We start from the raw sequence: 23,079 nt of genomic DNA on the forward strand, positions 1-23,079 counted from the left end.
TCTCCTTGTGTCCGTAGCTGAGTGGTAAGGGAATTGTCTCCATGTACAGTATATGTTTGTATATATTTGTATATATACCACTATTAATTGTCTAAAGCAGTGGTGAAATCTATTTTTTTCCTACCAGTTCTGTGGGCGTGGCTTGGTGGGCATGACTTGGTGGGGTCATGTGACTGGGTGGGTGTGGCTATGTAGTCATGTAACTGGGGGATCAAAAGACAGAAATTTACTTTAACAATGTCCTGCTGGAGTAGGGTTGGACTAGATGACCTCCAGGTCCCTTCCAGCCGTGGATTATCCTCTGAAGCTGCATCTAGTGCCAGGTTTGTAGTCCTTTGTTCTTCTCCTTTTTCCCTCCCTCCCTCCCTTTCTTTCTCTTTTTCTTTCTCCCTTCTTTTTCTCTGTCTTTTTCTTTCTTTCTTTGTTTCTTTCTTTGTTTCTTTCTTTGTTTCTTTCTTTGTTTTTCTTTTTCTTTCTTTCTTTCTTTCTTTCTTTCTTCTTTCTTTCTTTCTTTCTTTCTTTCTCAGCACACACACCCCACCCCCGTTTTTTTATAAGGCTGTATAAGGCACAGATGAAGCTGGGAGAGTGTATGTTCACACATTTGCAGAGTATGAGAAGGACATTCCTTGAGTTGGAAGAAAGGAGAATGACCCCCAAGCTTGTGGTTATGGGGGATTTCAACTTGCCGTCGACGGGGGAAGCATCCGAGGTAGCTCGGGAGTTCATGGCTTCCATGACAGCCATGGACCTGACCCAATTAATTCAGGGCCCCACACACGAAGGTGGCCACACTCTGGACCTTGTTTTTGTATCTGAACAGTGGACGAGTGATCTGGGAAGAGGGGATGTAATCATCACTCCCCTGTCATGGTCAGATCACTCATTTCTCCGGCTGGACTTCCCTGGCGCTACCCCCCACCGCGAGGAGGCGGAACCAAACTGTCCAAGTTGGTACCGCCCCAGGCGCCTGATGGAACCGGATAGGTTCCAGACGGAGCTTGGGCCATTCCCTGTAGCCCTGACCCACTCTCGCTCCGAGAACCTAGTGGCCGCCTGGAATAGGGTGGCCGCTGGGGCCCTGGACCGAGTTGCGCCTTTGCGGCCTCTCCTGCGGCGACGACCCACCCGGGCTCCTTGGTTTACCGAGGACCTGAGGGTGATGAAGCGCCATAGGAGACGCCTAGAGGGCAGGTGGAGGTCCTCACGCTCCGAATCTGATCGAACACAGGTAAGAGCCTATTCACGGACCTACCTTGTGGCATTAAGAGTGGCCAAACGTAGACATTGTGCCACTCTTATTGCGTCCGCCGATAACCGCCCTGCCGCCCTGTTTCGGGTGACCCGCTCTCTCTTATCACAGAGGACGCGGGAAGCCCCTTTACAGGGCAGAGCAGAGGAGTTTGGGGAATATCTGCAGGACAAAATCGCTCAGATCCGGAGCGGATGGGCCCCCTTCAGTGGACCAGAGGAGCCGTCAACAGTGAGTCTTGTGAGACCATTCTGGGAGGAGTTTGATTCTGTTGCCCCCGAGGATTTGGACAGGTTGCGTGGACGGCTGCGACCGACCACATGTTTAATGGACCCGTGTCCCTCCTGGTTGGTACTGGCATCCTGGGAAGTGACACGAGGCTGGCTACTGGGCTTGGTGAACGCCTCCTTAGGCGAGGGGTCCTTACCTACCACCTTGAAAGAGGCGGTGGTGAGGCCCTTACTCAAGAGGCCTTCCCTTGACCCGATGGAGCTAGCTAATTATCATCCAGTCTCCAACCTTCCCTTTTTAGCGAAGGTTGTAGAGAATGTGGTGGCACAGCAGTTTCCACGACACCTTGAGGAATCCAAATATCTAGACCCACGCCAGTCCGGCTTCCGACCCGGACACAGCACGGAGACGGCCTTGGTCGCGTTGGTTGATGATCTCTGGAGGGCCAGAGATAGGGGTTGTTCCTCTATCCTGGTCCTATTAGATCTGTCAGCGGCTTTTGATACCATCGACCATGGTATCCTATTGCGCCGGCTGGGGGGGATGGGAGTTGGAGGCACCGTTCTGCGGTGGTTCGGCTCCTACCTCTCCGGCCGGACGCAATGTGTGTTGGCAGGGGGGCAGAGGTCGACCCTGAGGCCACTCACTTGTGGGGTGCCGCAGGGGTCGGTCCTCTCGCCCCTTCTGTTCAACGCATATGTGAAGCCGCTGGGGGAGATCATCCGTGGTTTTGGGGTGGAGTATCATCTGTACGCTGATGATACTCAGCTGTACATTTCCACCCCAAACCACCCCAACGAGGCTGTCGAGGTGATGACCCGGTGTTTGGAAGCCGTCGGGGTCTGGATGGGGGACAACAGACTCAAGCTCAACCCCTCCAAGACTGAGTGGCTATGGCTACCGGCACCCCAGTTCAGCCAGTTGATTCCATCACTGGCCATAGGGGGCGAGCAATTGCCCCCTGTGGAATGGGCGCGCAATTTGGGCATCCTCCTAGATGCACAACCTGGATGCACAATACAAGGTGTATCCTGTGAATAGGAAAACTGCAAGGCAAGCAAACAGCGGTATAACTAGGAGACCTGAATGGTGTAATAAAAGTATACGTCCTGAGCGGTTCACTGCAAGTAGGGTTAGAGTAGGTGGTATTCATAATGAACCTCGCAATCATCAAGAGAGATGGTCATGGTCATTGCCTAAGGAACAATGAGATAAATGGAGGAAGCTGAAGTTAAAGAGAAAGACAGGCAAGCAGATAAGCCAAACCGAGAAAAATGAGCTAGTGAAAAGACAAAGTAAAGGTATCCAGCCAAGAGATGATAAACAGGATGTAATGGAGATTGAGACAGAGTGTACAGAAGCAGTAGATAATGAACAGTGTCAGGCCTGCAGCCAGTTCCTTTTGGGATCTTTGGCCTGCCACACTAATATTCTATTCTACTATGCTGTTTCATTAGTGGGGAATTGGGAGGGGGAATAGTAAGGAGTAGAATGTGATGTTGCCAAAATAAAATTCCTTTCTAGAATCCTTTGTCTCTACACCTCTGCACCTTTGTCTCTACACCTCTGCACCTGACCAGAACTGGATGGGTGGAACTGCCAGCATGGCAGTGGAAGGTTGGACCATGTGATGGACTTGTGGGTGTGGGGGCAAGATCTTGAACTTTCAACTGGGTGGGGAAAACCGGGAAGCTTTCAGATTCAGGTTTTCTCAGATGTGCCAACATGACTCTCTTAATAAATTGGAATCTTGAGCAATACTTTGTCTTGGACTCTGATTTAATTTTGGATGTTATTTGGAACCCTGACACGTAGGAGTAGTGCCTGCAGCAATAGTAGTAATGGTACTAGTAGCGTTTGTAGCAGAGAGAGTAGTAACCGAAGCAGGAGGCGAGGACATAATGAACGGTTTACTGCGAGTGAGGTCAGAGCATACAGTATTAGTAATGAACCTCAACAGGAAATTTTGGTAATACACAATGTATTCACTATTACTGAAAAGTGTAAATATTAATGTAATATAATGTATACATGTAGACATGTAATGTACTGTAACATTAAAATAAGCTGTAAAAGAAATTAATCAGATTACAGCATTGTTCTAGTGATTGTAATATAGCTGATATGTTAACAAAACCTGTATCTGTAGAAATGTATAAAGACTATGTAAAAGCATTTGGATTATCAGCTGTACAGCTTTAAATGGGAGGAATGTCAGGTAATGAGAATTTAATAGCTGCCAGCTGATGTAAGATTGTAAACTGTAATTTGTAAACTGATGCAATGAGGAAGATGCAAGGAGGTATCTCTCTCTCTATATATATAGGTGGCCATTAGAGGGCGTTTTCTCTGATCATGTACCTCATTTTCTCTCCTTGTGTCCATAGCTGAGTGGTAAGAGAATTATCTCCATGTATATGTCGGTATATATTTGTATATAAACCACTATTAATTGTCTAAAGGTTCTGTGTGCTGTGTGCATGCCTGTTCCCAGTGTATGCATGCCTGTTCCCAGTGTATGCATGCGCAGAGCTGCCAGAAGACAAGAACAACTAAGAAAGCAGGGTTGACTTAAGAGTAAAGCCACACCTTGGAGATGATTTGCCCCTCCCATAGGAAACGAAAGAGGAGCAAATGGGGAGGGGGCTTTTGCAGGAAACAATAAGTTCATTTGGTCTTGTCAAGAGAGAAAAGTTCTGTTTGTAACTATAGGAGACTCTGTGCCACGTTTTGTCTTGCCCTGCATTTGGAACTAGTTATTTGGCAGCTCACCAAACGAGATAAGGTTTGTATTTGATAAGCAACCCTCTGAAAGACTGTTTGATAAGCCTTGTGGACTGTGAATGAAAGGAATTCACAGTTGTGTAAATAAAAGGGGTTTTGCCGGGACCAAGTCTCTGTTTCTTGCTTGTTAAGGAAGCCTGGGTCAGAACAGTGACAAAGAAGCAAAACAAAGTCAGTGCTAACTGCAGATTATCCCTCCCCCCTTAAGTATATGCGTTTATCCCACCCCCTGGTGTCCGCCCACATTTAGCCCAGCATAAGCTTTGTGTGCGTGCCTGCCCCACCCTCCGGTTGCTGATGCTCAGCTGTTTCGGCCTGTCTCTGCTTCCCAGCTGATTGCAGGCTATCCGCTTCCCAGCTGACTGCAGGTCCGGAGGCAATCCCGACAGCACATAGCCCAACGGAGCAGTGGCCCGGTGCTCAGCCGTTTCGCTCCTTAGCTGGGTGTTCACCCGGTTCTGGTGGATCCTCCCCTCCCCAAATGGCAGCCCCAGGACAGCTTGCTTGTGGCTGGCCATTTTGTGGCTGACATGCGGCCCCCTCATACCATGGAGACAACATCTGGAAGGAAAAGGACACTGTTAGTTGGTTATTGGGCTCATGGTGCTCTCTCCACCCAGTTTGCACGGATTCTTATGGTGGAACTTTTTCACTAGTCAAGGAGCCCTTACATCCCTGCTTACCCACGAGGCCCCTGACAGGGGATACTCTTTCCATAATACCAGATACTGTAGTGCAGAGATGGCGAACCTTTTTTGGCTCGTGTGCAAAAGTGGGGAGTAATTGCTTTCGGGGCTTGCCAGTCCAGAACAGCCCATACCTTCACTGGGTCCATCTCCAGCCCCTCTCGTGATACCTGGTAACCCAGGTAGTCTAACCAGGCCTGGTGGAATTCACATTTGGTCAATTTTACATATAAATTTGCCACCAGCAATTTCTTCAGGACCTGGCGCACCAACTGGATGTGCTCGTCCATGGTTCTGGTGTAAATCAGGATGTCAGCCAGGTAAACGAGCACCCCCTTATACAGGTGTTCATGCAAGACCTCATTTATCAATTGCATGAACACCGCTGGAGCCCCTTGCAGTCCAAAGGGCATTACTCTGAACTGATAACTACCCAACGGGCAATTAAATGCTGTCTTCCACACATCCCCTTCCCTGATTCATACCCGATAATACACCTCCCTGAGATCCAGCTTGGTGAAGATACATCCCTCAGCCAAACGGGCTAGCATGACTTTCATAAGGGGGAGAGGGCACATGTTCTCAATGCACACTCCGTTAATCCCATTGAAGTCTATGCACAATCACAACACCCCCCCCACCCCCCATCCTTCTTTTCTCCAAACAGTACTGGTGCCGCAGTCTGGGCCCTGGATGCCTGAATAAATCCTCTGGTTAAGTTCTTCTCTATATATTGCCTTAGTTCTTCCATTTCTTTCGGCGTCATAGAATACATTTTTGGCTTTGGTAATTTAGCCCCTGGTTGTATATGTATTGCACAGTCCATTGGCTGGTGAGGGGGTAGTACAATACAATACAATACAACAGCAGAGTTGGAAGTTACCTTGGAGGTCTTCTAGTCCAACCCCCTGCCTAGGCAGGAAACCCTATACCAGCGATGACGAACCTTTTTTGGCTCGCGTGCCATAAATGGGAGGAGCGCAGGGGCGTTGTGTGTGGGCGTGCTGCACCCATAATGCAATGCGCGACCCCCCCCAGTGTGCATGCACGCACTACAGGCACTCCCCATTTTTTGCATGCATTTTTTGCCCTCCCCAGGCTCCAGAGGCTTTATAGGAGCCTGGGGAAGGCAAAAACAGCCTCCCCCCCCCCCCCCCCCCCCCCAGAAGCCCTCCGGAGGCTTGAGGGACCTTCAGGACGCTTCCCTGAAGCCTCCGGAGTAGTCAAAACGAACCTCCGAGCAAACCTGAAGTGACTTCCGGTTTGCTCGGAGGGTCGCCCCGAGTGCTCCGAAAGCTTGAGGGACCATCAGGACGCTTCCCTGAAGCCTCCGGAGCAGTCAAAACGACCCTCCGAGCAAATCGGAAGTCCGTTCCCGAACTTCGCAGTCCTTCTCGCTGAAAACCTCTGCGAGGTCAGTGTACACTGTCGGGAAGGCCGTCACCTCCCCTGCAGCTTTGGCCCCCTTATCTCCGGGCCCCTGGTCTGGAGCTTCGTTAACACCATGGTTCCAGAGTCACTCATGTGGCCCATTGCCTATACACAAGTGCCTACAACCAACCCACTTATCCAGCCACGCAAGTCCCAAAATCACAGACTCAGTCATTTTTGGGACAACAATGAAGTGGATGAGTTCCCAATGCTGGCCGAACTCCAGCTTCACCAGCTCTGTAACGTGAGTGGCAGGTGCCCCTCCCAGCATTGAGCCGTCCACCTGCTCAAATCGCATGGGTGTTGACAGCCTCCTCACTCTTACCCCCAAACTGGCAACTGTCAGACTGATCAAGCATCGAGTACACCTGGTATCTATGAGCGCCGCGCAGGCACCTCGCTTCTGAGCAGTAAGCACCACTGGGAGCAGGAAGGGGCAGATGGCATTGCTTACCATTGGGTCACCCTCCCATTCATTGTCACTGTCATCGCTGGTGAGCTGGGGTCCCTCCTCCACCGTCACTCGGCCATCCTCGTTGCCCACTGGGGTCACCATTTCTTTCTGCTGGGCCCATATGGACATGTCCAGGGGTTTCTGGGGCATCTTCTTAGATTTTCCCATCCCTGAAGGCCCTGCTCTGGTTTGTGGAATAGGGGCAGGGCAGTCGGCCACCCAGTGGCCTGTTTGGCTGCAGCAAAAACACAGGATAGGTGGCTTGGTGGATGCGGGCTTTGCTGGTTGGACCACCCAGAGGGTCAAGGCCAGTGGGGCGTTGTTCGCTGGTCAGTCTAGGAACCGTTGTGGTCTCAGCAGCATCTCCCCCTTTGGTCTACACTCCCCTAACTCCACATCCAACTCAGTAGCTGCTGAGTACCAAGCGCCCAGTTGGGGAGGAAAGCCCCGATAGGCACAAACCTGGCGCAACATGCGGTCAAGGTTGGTCTTAAAGTAGTGCACTAGTAAATGCTCTGGCAGGCCCTGCAACTTACCAGATAGCCGTCGGAAGTCATGGAGGTATTCTGCCACCAGCCTGCCCCTTTGCCACGATGCCAACAGCTCCCCTTCTGCTATTTGGGATCTAGTATGGTTTTTGAATTGCTCACGCAGTGCAGCCAGGAACAGGCCTGCGTCGCCCAATTCCCGGGCATGTTCACTGTAGAGGTAGTCCACCCAGTTGGCGGCCTCACCTCCAACATTGCCGTCACTGCCATAACCATGGCCCATTGGGAGGTGTAGAGGTGAGCGTATTGGTCCAGGTGGCTTATAACCTGGCTTAGGAAGAGGGCCACCTTATCCAGACTTCCATCAAACGTTACCCTCAGTGCTGGTGGCTCCCACAATGGGAGGGGCCCTTGCCAGCCCCTCCCCCCCCACGGGGAACCATCAGCTCCTTTCCCCGCCCCACTGCTGGGCTGGTGGTGGACTGGCCATCCTAGGCGGTATCCACAGATGCCCACTATCCCCCATTTTTGTTGCCTCACCTTGCGAGTGACTAGAGTGTATGCTGTACCCGGCAAAGGAAGGACCCGGCAGCAGTCCCCTCAAGGTTTGGTCCTCCCTGGCCTGTTCATTACCGCCATCAGGTCGAAACTTTGATCTGGCCAAGCGGAAGCGAGCAGACAGAACTGCCAGCTGGGGGTCAACTGCGGTTGGGCCTTCCCAGTAGGCAGCCCCTAAGCTCCTGGGTCCACACGTTGCTAGGCCCCAACATCACTGGCCTCCCCAAACCTTTCCCTCAGGAAGTCCATAGGTTGGCTGCTCAGTGCAGTGGAGTAGCTCCACTCCCCATCCTCGTCCCCATCAGTCAAGTGCTGCTCCCTCCACCTCATCAAATGGCTGTCAGAGAGGCTAGGTATAGGCAGTGCCCCCCCCCCCCCCCCCGATCCTGCAGCCACCAAGGAGCTTTTCCACCACTCCCCTGCAGGGCCCTCTCCCTGACCAACATCCCTCGCTACATCCTCCTGGACGACTGGCAGTTGTTCTGAGCCCTGATGCGCCTTGGGGCGCACATCCAGGTGAGCAGCCCTGTCTTGTGATGAAGGGGATTCCAGGGTGGATGGTTCCTCCACCACTGCAGCATCTGGCTCTAGTCGCTATTACCTCAGCCATCCCCTGAAACTCCCTGGCCTCACCCGCAGAGGACCAAAGTGCTGGCAAGGGGTGGAGAGAAAAAAAATGGAGTGCTGACACGTTCCGTAGTTCAGCATCAAGAAACCTCAGACAACACAGTTCAGTTTGAAGCGTTTATCCTTGAAACTACTCGGCTGATGGATTGATGGGCATTAAATCCAATACTATATCATTTTACGGATCACAGGCTTCATTATTCTTCCTTATAGTGATATACATGGTAATTGCCTTTTCTCTATACTTGATGCTGAGCCTTTGAAAATGAGACAAAGGCCAGGATTCTCCAGATGTTACCCTAATGCAGCTTACCCAAATTTGGTACCCCACAGATGAGTGACCATTGATATACAGAAACAAATTCTGTCATATAATAGTTATTTGCAAAGATCTGTTTGCACACATATAAACCGTACCCGTGGTTAATTTACACGTGGTTTATTTAGTCCAGTTTTCACATATTATTATATAATAATCAGATTAAGTTCAATGATTTGGTTCATGATGTCATGCATATATAGCATGGGAATTCTCAACCAGCATAGCTAGCCAAAGGTTTTAGAATTGACACTGAATACATCAGGACACTGGGTTGAGGAAATCTACCATAACATATGGAAATGAAACTACTGAAAATTTGTCGGTATTTCTTGTTTAAAATAGCAATAGCACTTAGACTTATATACCACTTTACAGCCCTCTCTAAGCGGTTTACAGAGTCAGCATATTGCCCCAAACAGGGGCAGGCTCAGATGGAAGGCTGAGTCAACCTTGAGCCTGGTGAGATTTGAACTGCCAAATTGCAGGCAGTCAGCAGTAGCAGCCTGCAGTACTGCACTCTAACCACTGCACCACCGCGGCTCATAAGGTAAAGGTTTCACCTGTCCAGCCATGTCTTACTCTAGGGGGAGGTGCTCATCTCCATTTCTTAGCCAAGGGAGCAAGCATTGTTCAAAGATGCTTCTGTGGTCATGTGGCCAGCATGACTATATGCTGAGGCTCACAGAACCCTTACTTTCCCACCAAAGTGGTACATATATTTACTTGTTTTTGCATGGTTTCAAACTGCTAGGTTGGCAGGAGCTGGGGCAAGTAACGGGAGCTCACCCGATCACGCAATGCTTGGGTCTCAAATCTAAGCTTTCCAGCTGATAAGCTCAGCATCTTTAACCGCTGAGCCATCATGCCCCCAATTTCTTGTTTAGCAACCCTAATTGGAACCAACACCTTGGTTGTTAAGCAAAGTGGACACTAAGTAGAATTGCAACTATGCTTATGATTTCACTTCAGCTTTCCTTTCCTTTGCACACGTGCAAAGATTGTAAATATGAGGACCACCGCACCTAGCAGTTAAACTCCATCTATCTTTCAGTAAGTCTGAAGTTCACCTACCTGCCCTCTAGAAGCAGGCAGAAAATTTCTAGAATTATTTTTCTGAATAGGATTTTACTCATCCTGTCCCTCACGATTTCATGATGCCATCTCAGAGTAGCTTACAATATGAATAACAGAAAGGAAAATAGAAAGGTTTTTTTAAGGAGAAAACATTAGAAACAAATATATGGTTCACCCATATAAAACTTGACAGATCCAAACATTTAAACAGTGCGCTTTAAAATCCCATTAGTACCTTAGCTATTTGATTCTCATTTTTGCAGAGCAATTTGTGTTACTGTATATTCAATTTATTTTCCTCCTAAAACTGTTTCTCTTTATGGCCAGTGAGAACTCTGGCTTGTGGTCGTGATCTTCCTTATTTCTAGCCATTTGTTCTTCAAACTCATTTGTGTGGAGGTGTGGATGAAGAAAACAAGATCAAAATCATTTAATACCCCTTGGATAGAGGACATAGGTGAGTATTAGCCCCACCCTCTTCATCTAGGAAATTATTGCTTTTGAATTGAGAGGAAAGGAAAACTGTCCTAGTGAAAAATCTAAGGGGAAAACTTGATGAATTTGGCACCAAAGGTAAGGGCTGAATGCATTCAGCAAGTGCTTGCATGTAATACTTTTCTCTCATTACCCTATCGCGATCTTGTGATTAATTTACTTTAAATATCCCTGAAAATGCTTAGTCTCTTTTGAAAGATTTTTTTTTTTGCAAACTCAGAATCTTGCACCACTCTTTTGAGTCCCCATTTGGTCATGTCTGAAGGCTGCCTGTCATTTCATTAAGCAATATGACCCAGGACCGTGATGGCGAACCTATGACACGTGTGCCACAGGTGGCATGTGGAGCCTTCTCTGAGGGCAGGCGAACTGTCACCCAGGTCAGCTTCACCGCACATGCGTGTTCCTCCTGCCAGCCAGCTGATTTTCGGGTCTCTGCTGGGAGACTCGTGCACATGGGGTGGGTGGGGTGGCGCTCCTTCCCCCGTGCTCCATTTTTTGTGCCAGGAGGCTTGAGGAAAGCCTCCGGAGCCTGGGGAGGGCAAAATGCCCCCCCCCTTCCCGGGTGTGGTGCAGGAAACTGAGTTTATCTTCCTCTGGCACTAACTGACCAACAAAACACTAAGGCAATGAATAAATTGTCAGAGCTGACATCCGGTGCTCCCCACCACCTTTTATACTTTATTTGGTATTTAAGCTAAACCCCACCCCTGCGCACGCGCACCCATCACCTCGTGGCCCAGAGTGAAAACCACCCGGCAATCAGTCATGGATTGTTCTCAGTCAGTTATCAGTTATGGAGTGTTCTCAGTGGAAACTACCCAGCAGTCAGTCATGTAGAGTTTTCAGCTGGATTGCTTGTGGAGGAGGGAGGTCTCCAGCTGGTAAGCACGATTCCCGGCAGCTCCCACAGCTTTCGCAGTCTAGATGGCAGCTCCGGGCCTGTGGGCTGGCCGGAGCTAACATGCGGCCCCTCTACCATGGAGACAGCACCTGGGGAGATAAAAACTACAGTCAGTTAGGAGCCGAAGGACCCCTCCCCCCCGGTTTTGCGGGATGTCTGCGGTGGAATCTCGCTACCAGGTGGGGCGCCCTACAGTCCTTACTATGAACCCATGATGCCTCCAACAGGGGATAACCTTACCATAGAACAAGAACGGCCCTCTGCGCCACCTGGTATCACCTGGCAAAAGAGTGACGTAATGCGTCTCTCACCACTTTCCAAACCTTTTGCATCCAGGCTATCCACTCCTGCGAAGTCATGTCATCTGTGCGCACTTGGGGACATTCCGGAATTGGGACAAACTCCCTCCCTGTAACCATGTGAAAGGGGGTAAACCCCATACTTTTGTGCCTTCATTGTTATATGCAACTTCGGCAAAGGGGAGTTCAGCCCAATCGAACTGTTGGTACTGAACGTAACACCTTAAGTAGCCCTCCACCATCGCGTTTGTCCTCTGCCTGTTCACCACCACCGCTGCCTCATCGCCGCCACCAGTTCGTCACAGCCCGTTCACCACGGCCCATTTGCTGCTGCTGCCCATTTGCCGCCACCACGGTCCATTCCCCGCAGCCCCTTCAATGCTGATTGCCGCGATTGGGCGGCAAACGGGCAGCAGCAGTGGCAATAGGCAGCGACGATCCCCACCACCTAGAACATCTGATTGGCACCGCACCAACCCCCCTCCCCCCACCACAATATTCGCTCTATAAGACAGACATTTCCACCCACTTTTTTGGGGGGGGGGAGTAGTGCATTTTATAGTCTGAAAAATATGGTCTCTTTCTCCCACGTTGAGTGGAAATAGTTTTCTACATATCATTTCTTAAGGATTTCCTCAAGCTTTACTACAAGTTGCATCATCTGTGATGTTCTATCTTTATTTAGCTCAGCTTCAGAAAAAAACCCCACAATCCTTACTTCAGACAATTCTTTCAAGAAGAGTCCACACCTTTTCTGAAGTCTGATTCTGCATAGAATTGAAGGAAATAATGTTACTCTTTCATATAAAAGTGTAAAATGTAACACCAAGGTGGGAGACTCTTGGCACTGTTTTTCCTGATTGTAAATTAAACACAAATGTAAGCAGTAAAGACAATACAGGATGAGTTGCTAAAATTCCTTTGATATTGAAATACAGTAAAATAAGTCTGAAGACAAGGACACCAGTTGGTGAGATGGGAACATCCACCACCTAAAATGAAATAACAAAGTGGCACAGATAAGATAAAGGGGTCTGCAGGAAAAGTCATGCTGACCTCTTGAAAAGTGAATTACAATCCAGCTGATAACTTCAAAGAATGATTTTGGAGATGGGGAGGGTTTCTTCTTAGGTGTCACGCGTAATGATTAGAAAAGTATAAACTGTACTGCTTGAAATCGGTTTTTTTGCGCTCCTTGTACTCAAGCCATTGGGAAGAATCTGGGAGGCCACACTTGCAACCGCTATTTCATTTCTTTGCAATAAACCTTTGAATTTTGAACCAGACTTGTCTTTCAGATTCCGAGTATAAGAACTGGGTTTTAATATCTCACAGAATCATTGGGCAGCGATTTTCAACATGATCTCCCAGTAAGAGCAAATTGAGTCTGGAGGATGTTCTAACTTTGGGGAGCCAATGAAGGAAGTGTACCCTGGGAATACCTGCTTCCCTTCTGCAAAACACTCTTGACAGACAGCAGAGATGAGATGTTGCATACTTATTCTGCAGAAAATCTCAGATCTCAAGATTTTCTGTCCCGATTCTTAAACACAACAAAAAAAGAATAAAATGGAAGCATTTGCTATGACCTAGCATACACTATACAATACAATAACAGAGTTGAAAGGGACCTTGGAGGTCTTCTAGTCCAACCCCACCTAGGCAGGAAACCCTATACCGTTCCAGACAAATGGCTATCCAACATCTTCTTAAAGACTTCCAGTGTTGGGGCATTCACAACTTCTGGAGGCAAGCTGTTCCACTGCTTCATTGTTCTGTCAGGAAATTTCTCCTCAGTTCTAAGTTGCTTCTCTCCTTGATTAGTTTCCACCCATTGCTTCTTGTTCTACCCTCAGGTGCCTTGGAGAATAGTTTGACTCACTCTTCTTTATGGCAATCCCTGAGATATTGGAAGACAGCTATCATGTCTCCCCTAGTCCTTCTTTTCATTAAACTAGACATACCCAGTTCCTGCAACCGTTCTTCATGTTTTAGTCTCCAGTCCCCTAATCATCTTTGTTGCTCTTCTCTGCACTCTTTCTAGAGTCTCCACATCTCCACAAAAGATGTCTCCACATCTTTTCTACATCGTGGCGACCAAAACTGAATGCAGTATTCCAAGTGTGGCTTTTCCAAGGCCTTATAAAGTGATATTAACACTTCACGTGATCTTGATTCTATCCCTCTGTTGATGCAGCCTAGAACTGTGTTGGCTTTTTTGGCAGCTGCTGCACACTGCTGCCTCATATTTAAATGGTTCTCCACTAGAACTCCAAGATTCCTTTCACAGTTACTACTGTTGAGCGAGGTACCACCTATACTGTATCTGTGCATTTTGTTTTTGTTGCCTAAATGTAGAACCTTACTCTTTTCACCATTGAATTTCATTTTATAAAGTACACTACTGTACTTTATTTAAAATTAAGCCGAATATATGTGTATGTAATACCAGAATGAAAATTTAGTGGGGTGGGGGTTGTTGGCAACGAACAGAATAGAGAATTGGTTTCCCAAGATAATCCCAGTATAATATGTATAATTATAATTCTAGTATATTTATCTTTTACTCCTTGTTTTAACTTCCAGAATATAGTGCTTCATTTTCCTTTCCTACTTCCGCCAGGTTTCCAATGAAACATGAACACTCACAAATGTGAGTGACAAATGGTTTTCCAGATGATGTACAGCTCTTAATGGCTACACCAGGGGTCCCCAACCTCTGGGCCACAGCCCACTACTGGGTCTTGAGCTGTTCGGAACTGACACGTGGAAGGGGCAGGCAGGCCTGCACAGCAGGCATGTATGCCCACAGCTCATGCAAATCGGGCTGTTCATGTGAGCATGCTTGCTTGCTGCTCGTGCTGAACCATCCCCCCCCCCCCCCCTTAACATTGGTCTACAAAGCATTGGGGAACTCTGGGCTAGACCCAAGGAGCTGACTTCAACATCTGGAGGGCTACAAAATCACATAATGTATGGGCTAGGATGAGGGGAAGGAATATGGTGGAAATTACTTGTAGAAAAAGGGGATACGAAATATTTACAGTGGAATCTTGGTACTCAGCTGCTTTGAAACTTACCCAATTTGGTACTCAACACATTTTGACGTGAAAATTTTGTCCCAGAACTCATTGTTTGGCACTCAATGCACCACCTGTCAGTGTCGGCTGCCTTGTGACTCACTACATTATTCTTTATGGGGAAAAATTGCTTGGTATTCATCGTGCCTCCTGGAACCAATTAATCATGAGTACCAAGGTACCACTGTATTTCCTTATCAGCTTCACAGCCTCCCTTCCAGTTGAACGTTTCCCCAGCCTAATTAAACTCATTAAGGAACTGCAACAGAAACATGTGGAGGGAAATGCAAGTTCAAATCTCCAATGACTGTGGCAGATTAATCATAATTCATATTACTGATCAGCAGGAGAGCAAAGTGAAATTCCACCAGGTGCTCACCCAGGTACTATTCAAACAACAGAATGTGCAATGTGTCCAAATCATTGCAACAGACCCAAGGAGTAAAATGCTTTGAAGGGCTGACCCAACTGGAGGCTTTGCTGTGAACCAAGACTTCCACCTCTCCCCCCATGCCAGGCCTATCCACATGAGTCTTGGATGATCGGATCATTCATTTGGCCAAAGAAGCCGTAATCTCCCTTTCCATTTCCTAGTTTTCCTTCTGAAGGGGAAAACAAATCTGTGGTGGCACCATAAGAGTTGGTACACCTTGGACAGGGGAAAAGCAGACACTCTCACATCTCTGTCCATTTTGCCCCCTGCCCTCATAGGGCATGGGATGAAATGTATGAGATGGAGTGCCTAGAAAAACCAGGTTTTAGAAAAGCCTCTCTAGGACTTGATTTCAGTCACAAACGTCAGAGAATGCAGTTAGCTGTCCAGAAGGAATTTGTCTGACTCTCAGCACAATCTGGACTATTTGGGACTAAATCTAAATTACTTTGGGTTGTCTGAATCCACCTCCCTCTGGTTCACTGAAATTTGTGTGGTACAAGCTTTCTAAACCTGAACTTCTTCAATAAACAAACCATTGGTTTTGATCTGAACCATCCCATAAAAATAAAGAGCTTAATTCAGAATAACAACATAAGAGAGCAGGAGGGAAATCTTCTAATCTAGCCCCCTGCTCAAGCAGTAAACCCTACACCATTTCAGAAAAACGGTTGTCCAATCTTTCCTTAAAATCTTCCAGTGTTGGAATTTCAGTCCAATTCATCTTTGGTTAACAAAGTCACTCAACAAACTTGGTCTCCATTCTGTTTTGTTAACATTTTTAGACAAAGCAATGCAGAAGGATGGGGAAATCTAATAAAAATGAAGCACAAATTATATAAAAAAAGAAAAAGTATTAACAAGTAGGACAGCAAATAGTTATTTGTAATTTACTGCTTGACCAAATTAGGGGCAGTGGTTAAAAAAAACTTTAAAAATAACAATAAGGCATGGGGAGATGATGGATTCCTAATTTCCAGTGTCTGTCCCATTAAATAAGAGCACAAGAACAAAAAAAATTCCCAAGGATCTGTATAGGCTAATAGAACATTTTCGTTAGGGATGTGAATCCAAAGAGAAACTGCTATTTGGTACAGATCGACCGTTGACTTACCTGAACGGTCCTTCTATGTGCGCTGCGAGGGGAATCCAAGCATGGGGTTAACTTTGTCCATTAGCCTAGAGACTGAGTTATGCAAATTAAATGACCACGCCTCCTCTGCCTGGAATACTCAGTTTTGCACGAAGGACAGCCGTTGGAGAAGTAAGTCAAAGTCAGTCACGACGGCAGTCGAAAGGTAACAATAAGTCACGTCCAATATAAGTCACGTCCAGAATACGAAGGTCAAAAGTCAAAGTCACGAGAAGAGGACCCGGACCAGCCCAAACATCGGGCGGGATTGGATTCCCCTCGCAGCGCACATAGAAGGACCGTTCAGGTAAGTCAACGGTCGTTCTCCTGTGCGCTGCTTGGGGAATCCAAGCATGGGACATGCCAGAGCAGTTGACCTAAGGGCGGGAAGTAGGCTGGTCAGGACCCGCAGAGGAGGCGAGAACCTGTTGTAGCACACGCCGCCCAAAGGATGCTTCAGCCGAAGCGTAAGAGTCCACTTTGTAGTGCCGAATGAATGGGGACGGCGACGCCCAAGTGGCTGCTCTGCAAATATCCTCAACCGAAGCCTGAGTGGACCAGGCCGCTGTTGTCGCCGCGCTCCTGGTAGAGTGAGGAGTAATGCGTCTGGGAACCGGCCGGGATTGAGAGTCATAAGCTAGTGCGATGCAGGCCTTCAACCAACGTCCGATGGTATTGGGGGAAACTTTCTGCCCCATAGAAGAAGGCTGGAATGAGACGAAGAGTGCCTCTGTCCTGCGGAATGCAGCCGTGCGCTTCACATAGCGACGAAGGGTTCTCCGAACGTCCAGATGATGCCACTGTCGCTCCTGCGGATGAGAAGGATGCGGGCAAAAGTCTGGGAGAACAAGCTCCTGCGCCCTGTGAAACAAGGTATTGACTTTGGGCAGGAAGGATGGATCCAAACGGAGAACCACTCTGTTGGAATGGAAGATGCAAAGATCAGACCGAACTGAGAGAGCGGCCAGTTCCGAAACTCTGCGGGCAGAAGTAATGGCCACCAGGAATGCTGTTTTGAGCGTAAGTAGTCGCAAGCTGATGGAGCGGATGGGCTCAAAAGGCGAAGATGTAAGCGCCCTGAGTACCAACGGAAGATCCCAGGTAGGATAACGGTGGACAGTTGGAGGCCGGATGTTGGAGGCGCCCTTCAGAAAGGCCTTGACCCGTGCGTGTTGAGTTAGCGACCGGGCCCGACCACCACTAAGGACTGTGGACAGAGCGGCGACCTGGCGGCGTAGAGTGTTCGGTGCCAATCCCTTCTCTAGGCCCGATTGTAGAAAATCGAGAACCTGGGGAACAGATGCTCTGGTCGGAACGATGGTATTGCGACGGCACCACCTGCAAAAAGCCTGCCACGTGGCTTCGTAAATACGAGTAGTGGAAGGCCTGCGGGCCGCCTGAATGGTGTCGATGACAGCGCTGGAGAAATGAAGACTGGTCAGCTTAGCCCGCTCACGTGCCACACAGCTAACTGCAAGAGCTGAGGATTCGGATGAATGAGATCCCCCTGGTTGAGCTGGATCTGGTTGTCCGGGATGCGCCAAGGGCGGTTGATGGACAGGTGGACGAGGTCGGCGTACCAGGGACGTCGAGGCCACATTGGCGCCACTAGGAGAACCTCCGCCTGTTCCGAAAGTATTTTCTGGATGACCAGAGGGAGAATCGGCAGTGGCGGAAAAGCGTACAGTAGGCCGGGCGGCCAGGGGCTGCGTAGAGCATCCGTGCCCTCCGCCCCCTGAGTTCGGAACCGGGTGTGATATCTGGCTGTCTGAGCATTGCAAGGCTGGGCAAAAAGATCCACCTGCGGTGTGCCGAACCGGTGAGTGAGCTCCCGAAAGAGGGAGGGATGCAGCTGCCATTCCGCTTGGTCGACCGTCGCTCGGCTCAACCAATCCGCCTGCGTGTTGGAGTCGCCTGAAATGTGCTCCGCCTTCAATGACAGCAGTCTGGCTTCCGCCCAGTGATGTAACTTCTCCGCCTCCAGCATCAGGGCCTTGGAACGGGTGCCCCCTTGACGATTCACGTGGGCCTTGGAGGCAACATTGTCCGTCAGAACTAGAATGTGGTTGTGTGACACAATGTCCCTGAACTCCAAAAGGGCCAACCGGATGGCTCGAAGTTCCAGCCAGTTGATGCTGTTGTTGATTTCCTGGCTGGACCATCGGCCCTGTGCCACCCGATCCAGTACATGGGCTCCCCACCCATACAGACTGGCATCTGTTGTCACCTGGATGCGATCCGGCTCCTTGAACGGGCTCCCCCTGAGGAGTTTGGAAGAAGCCCACCACCGGAGGGATCGGAGAGGCTTGGGTGGCAGACGCACCTTGATCTGGGTGTGGCTTGTGTGAGCTCTCTGGAAGGGTAGCAGGAACCACTGGAGAGGGCGAGAGTGGAATCGGGCCCAAGGAACCACCTCGATGCACGAAATCATCTTTCCGAGTAACTGGGAAAGAGTGGCCAAGGGGATGAGTCTTTGAGATGATATCCGACTCACCAGAGCGCAGATGCTCTGCCGTCTGTCCTGGGACAGGAACACTTCGCACGTCCTGGAGTTGATGATCGTGCCCAGGTGGAGCAACGACGTGGTTGGTCGTAGGTGGCTCTTGGTGAGGTTCAGGACAAAACCGTGGCGGCGCAGAGTGTCCATTGTGACTTCCAAGTCCCTTACCGCCTGGGCACGTGTTGAGGACAGGAGCAGGATGTCGTCTAGGTAACAGTTGACCCGGATGGGCACTGTGCGAAGCGAAGCTGCCACAACTGCGAGGAGCTTGGTAAACGTGCGAGGGGCCGATGATAGGCCAAAAGGCAGGGCCCGATATTGGAAATGACGGCCTGCATAGTGGAAGCGGAGAAACCTCCTGTGGGCCTGATGTATCGGAACATGGAGGTATGCTTCTTTTATGTCGACCGATGTCATCAGGTCGCCGCGGCGTATGGATGCTAAGATGCTTCTGAGAGACTGCATCTTGAATTTTTGATATTTGATGAAGAGATTGAGCCGCTTTAAATCCAGGATGGCCCGCCATCCTCCTGAGCTTTTGGGAACTAGGAATAATATTGAATAAAATCCTAGCCCCTCCTGCCCTTTTGGAACCTGCTCTATAGCCTCGATGGACAGGAGGTGTTGAATCTCTTCGTTCATTAGGCGCCGCTTTTCTTGGCACCTGGGTACCGGACAACGGATGAAGCGTCTTGGTGGGAGGGACAGAAACTCCAGAGTGAGGCCCTGCCTCACTACTTGAAGGGCCCAGGCGTCGGATGTGGTCTCCGCCCATTGATGAGCGTAGGCCAGAAGCCGAGCGCCTATGGCCCCCTCCCCCTGGGAGTCACCGGTACCTGCGAAAGGACCGGTTACCGCCCCCTCGAAAGGGCCGCCTAGACTGAGCCTGTGGTTGGGACTGCTGGCGACTCCTATCCCTAGAACCGAAGCGGTCCTGGCCCCTATCCTGAGCCTGATTGCCTCGGTTATATTGGGGAACGTAAGGAGTGGTGGTGAATCCCGAGTCCCCAGCCCTGAAGTTCTGGCGTCTATTATATGGTTGCTGTCTCCTATCATTGCGTCTGGTGGCAGAAGGAAGGACTTTACGTTTGTCCCTAGTCTCGATAAGAATAGGATCAAGAACGGAACCAAACAGAGCCTCACCCTTGAAGGGCGTGGAAGCTAAACGCCATTTAGAACGAATGTCTGCCTGCCAATGGCGAAGCCACAACAGGCGACGAGAGGCTACATTAGAAACTACGGCTCGGGAAGCGAACTTGGCCGCGTTAAGAGTGGCATCTGCAGAATATTCCAGAGCCGCCATCAATTTTGTGACATCTTGGTGAAGTCTCATGTCATCAGGGGCAAGCCTAGCTTGAAGTTGCCTGAGCCAGACCAAAGATGTACGATTAAAGAAGGATGCCGCAGAGGCGGCACGTAAGGCCCAGGCAGCTGCTTGATGTGTCCTACGTATGACCATTTCGGCCTTGCGATCCTCAGCCTTCAATCCCTCAGAAATCTCCGAAGGAATGAGTGCAGGAGAGGCCAGGGCCGCAATGGGGGCATCCACAGAAGGAAATTGGAGAATCTTTTCCAATTCCGGAGTGGAGAGGTATAATTTTTTGTCCCCATTGCTAGGGGGGGCCACAGTAGTGGGTTGCGCCCACTGTTTCTGAATTACGTCGCTAAAGAGCTTGGGAAAAGGAATAGCTTCCTGTTCTGAAACCTGCTCTGCAAACAGGCGCTCCGTGGCATCCAATCCCACAGCGGTGCTATCCTGGGTGGTGGAACCGCCCATGTTAGTGGTAGCCTTGGCCTTATATAATAAAGACTTAAATAAGGTTGGGCGAAATAACCCTGAGGAGGGTTGGTCCACTGGAATGCCCTCATCATCGGATAATTCAATATCTAACACCTCACCTTCCTCCATCAAGGCCGATTCCTCACTATATTCAGAGGGAAAAGGTGAGGAGGGCTGGGCCTGGGAAGTGGAAGCCTCCCTAGGTGCTAACGAGGTCCTGGGAGTGTTGGATCTACGCTGTAACTCTGCATCCACCCCCCTCGAAATGGCATCAGATATCATTTGATAAAATTCTGGATGAAGGCCCATTTCCTGTCCCTCCGGAGGCCTGAGGCCTGCAGCCGTGGGTGTGAAGGTTGCAGAAGGCCCAGCCCTGGGCTGGGCCGAAGCCACGCCCTGTGCTGGCAAAACCGGGAAAGATTGGCCTTCCAAGCCTCCCTCCTCGGCAGATGGGGCCTGTGGTAAGGCGAGGTCTGGAGACCAGCCTCGATTGCCAGGAGAAGCAGGGGGGGAATGTGGTGTGGAGCCCTGAGGGGTCAGCACCGGAGGCGAGGGATTGGCCGCCCTGGGGGCCCTGGATGGTGCCCTGGTTCTGTCCCTGCGCCTTTGGGCCCTGTCCGGGGCTGCAGAGGAAGCCCGGGAAGCATGGGTGGAGGCCCTGGTTGCGGCCCTACCCACCCTGGGGGGAACATCAGCCTCGGATTCAGAGCGGGCCACATTGGTGGTGTTTACAATACCTCCAGAATTAGTGGATTCTGCCATACTAAATGCGAATAAAAGCGAAAAAGGCTCAATCTCCTCACAAAACACCTTAACGAAGGCAATTAGCAGTACTCAGAAGCAGCTGCAACGATGTATCTCTAGCCGAGCGAACCAGGCAAGTGCGAGAAATAGGAGAGAGCAGTTGACGTAACGTCAGTAATTGGGCGGGAAGGGAGGCCCCGCCTTCCTTCCCCTTTGCAATAACGCGGCAAAACAGCAAGCCACCAGGCTTAGAGGAGTCCAAACATGAAATTACCTTATCTATTAGTCTAGAGAGACTTGGAATTGCGTCTCTTCAGGCTGGACTGAGTTAAAAAACTGAGTATTCCAGGCAGAGGAGGCGTGGTCATTTAATTTGCATAACTCAGTCTCTAGGCTAATGGACAAAGTTAACCCCATGCTTGGATTCCCCAAGCAGCGCACAGGAGAAATATTTGGGGAAGTGAGATTTTGAAACAGGCTCATGATTTTCAAACTATCCACAACTACAGAGAACATGACACAAGAAAAGGAAAAGATGCTGCGGAAGAATTGGGAACTCACGAATCCAGTATGGACTTATAATACTGTAGCCCAGTCTGACTTCCAAAGCAGCAAGAATTTATCTTCCAGTTTCAAACTCCCCAAACCTCTTTCCACCATTCCTAATCAACCCTACAACCTGCCAATACTATTTTCCTAGACTGCATAGAATAGAAACCCAGAGTTTTGACAGTTGCCTTCTGCTCCACCATTAAAGGTTTGCAAGGCAGTATCAGCTCGTAGTTCTTTAAAAGGAAAAAGATCTCCATTGTGGCCGCCCAGCGAACCACAGAAAAAAAATGTCTACAGCACATTCGAATTACTTAGTGTTTCCCAATCCTGGCAGTTTTAAGATGTGTGGACTTCAACTCCCAGAATTCCTCAACCATTCTCCATGCTGACTGGAATCCTGGGAGTTGAAGTTCCCTCATCTTAAAGTTGCTAAGGTTGGGAAACACTGATAAAGGCCCATTTGTGTGTGACAAGGAAATCAGGCATGCATCATATTTGTTAATATCTACATCAACAAGCTATAAACCAGTTTTAAACCAGCGTTATCAGCCACTGCTCAAGAAACCCTGTCGGTTTTGTGAAAAGACAGGGGAGCAGCACTAAAAACATTTTCAGTTATCTTCAAAAAGTACACCCCAGGACAGTGGTGGGTTCCGGATTCTGTTCCAACCGGTATGGTTGGAACGGCCCCGGCGTCACCCACATGGACGTGTGCGGTACGTGCATGCGTCGTACTTGCCTGTGATGCTTCCACAAGCCTCCACGATGCTCCAGCTGCTTGGCAGAGTGTCACGCAGGCGCCGTACGCACCATGCACGTGCGCGGAAGCGCCAAAGACTTAAAGGACAGGTAAGGAGCTCGGGCGGGCGCATGGGCCCTCCGGAGCACCGTACTGGAATGGTACCCAGTTCCCTGGGCAGGCTCCGGTACGCCCGTACCGGGGCATACTGCCTGCAACCCCCCACTGCCCCAGGAACTATCTAAGTAAATCAGTGGAGGTTAAAAACTAATTTTTAAGGAAAGTATTCTGTAATGGAGAAGGATCTTTTGTTTTTAAGGGATAGGATTAAAAGCTAAATGTAATCCAGTAACAAATATTTCAATATAGCCATTTGGAGAGACACAGTTTGCCAAAATCTCTTGTAGGGGACAGAAGTTCTCCCCAAAAGTAAATACCTCTTTTGGACAAAATAGCAAGCGGTCAGATAAAGGTTATCCTCCTAGATTTCTCAGTAATGTTTCTGCCAAAAGCT

General features: G+C 49.4%; 1 protein-coding gene across 1 annotated transcript in view; it reads right to left on the bottom strand.

Annotated features, from left to right (window-relative positions):
• Window positions 1-8,934: 8,934 nt before the first annotated feature.
• Window positions 8,935-23,079, bottom strand: part of LOC309400508 (TBC1 domain family member 10B-like) — a 52,376-nt gene continuing 38,231 nt past the window's right edge. Inside the window, 1 exon segment of the mRNA XM_081969042.1 lies at window positions 8,935-11,395. The gene's annotated coding sequence lies outside the window, so the exon portion shown is untranslated.

This window comes from Natrix helvetica (assembly GCF_964273705.1).
Source record: "Natrix helvetica genome assembly, chromosome: W".
Taxonomy (NCBI): domain Eukaryota; kingdom Metazoa; phylum Chordata; class Lepidosauria; order Squamata; family Natricidae; genus Natrix; species Natrix helvetica.